Here is a 1,090-nt window from a genome sequence, read left to right as displayed (position 1 = left end):
GGCTATAGCAGCCGGTTGTTGATCGGCCTTTTTAGCGCTACCTGGCGGAAGGCGCGCTAACCAAAGTGCCGTCTGATTTGGACTCACTTCTCGGCTCGAGTGACTACACCGTTTTACCTACATCGTGCATGACATGTATATCATGACAAAATAGATAGGTATGTCAGCAACTTTTTCATACGCATCGTGTTCGCCAACCACTCCACCCCCCGTCTATTAGCTGGTTCGCCTCTTCTCATTGGTGAATATAATATTCTTGGTCGTTTTATGTTATCACATGTTATCAATAAATATTAAATTCCGTATGGTCGTGTACAGACTGTTAAATAGTGAATACTAAATTATGGAAATCATTAATAATAAAAATTCAAAATTGGAAAACTTTTTTATATATAATATTAATTATTATACTTACTTACATTTACAATTAACATAGGTACCTAAATATTACATTATAATATACTTCAACACTTACATTACCTACTTACATAATATTAGTAAATTTTTGTTTTTTAAATGTTTCAAATTTTTTAAATTTTTGACTCATAATTTGATTGTTTAAATTATTGAGTCTTATGTAAGTTCTTGTTCGTACAAAACATTGTAAAACGTCTAAAGGTAACTTTAAATCTTGAGTACTTATTTGTAATTTATCTGTGAATTTTTTAAATATATTAGGAGCTTTTGACAGGTTGTCACCGTGAAGACTTCTGAAATGTATTCCTAATTGTTTCACAGCTCGCATTAAATTGTCAGATGGAATTTTCAATTGACCTCTGGAAATATAATCTGTCCAACAGATTGGTTTGTCTTTATCTAAATGGGCTATCAAATTGGGATATTTATTAAAAACCGATTAGCTACGTAGCCTGCCACAAATTCTGCAGATTCTTTCTCTATGTTATTGAAAGGTTCTTCGGTGTCCAACTAAAAAAAAATGTATGTATTGCTGTATTTTGTTGTTAGCGTTTTACATTTTTAGCTTATACATACTTCAAATTGTTTTAGGAAATCAAAATCTAATTCTGGAATATCTGTTTCCTTCAAACAAGTATTGTGACTTTCCGTTTCAAGCTGGTCATTGCAGATC

Source organism: Acyrthosiphon pisum, chromosome X (assembly GCF_005508785.2).
Source record: "Acyrthosiphon pisum isolate AL4f chromosome X, pea_aphid_22Mar2018_4r6ur, whole genome shotgun sequence".
NCBI lineage: Eukaryota > Metazoa > Arthropoda > Insecta > Hemiptera > Aphididae > Acyrthosiphon > Acyrthosiphon pisum.
The sequence above is the reverse complement of the archived record's forward strand: the minus strand, read 5'-3'. Positions refer to the sequence as shown.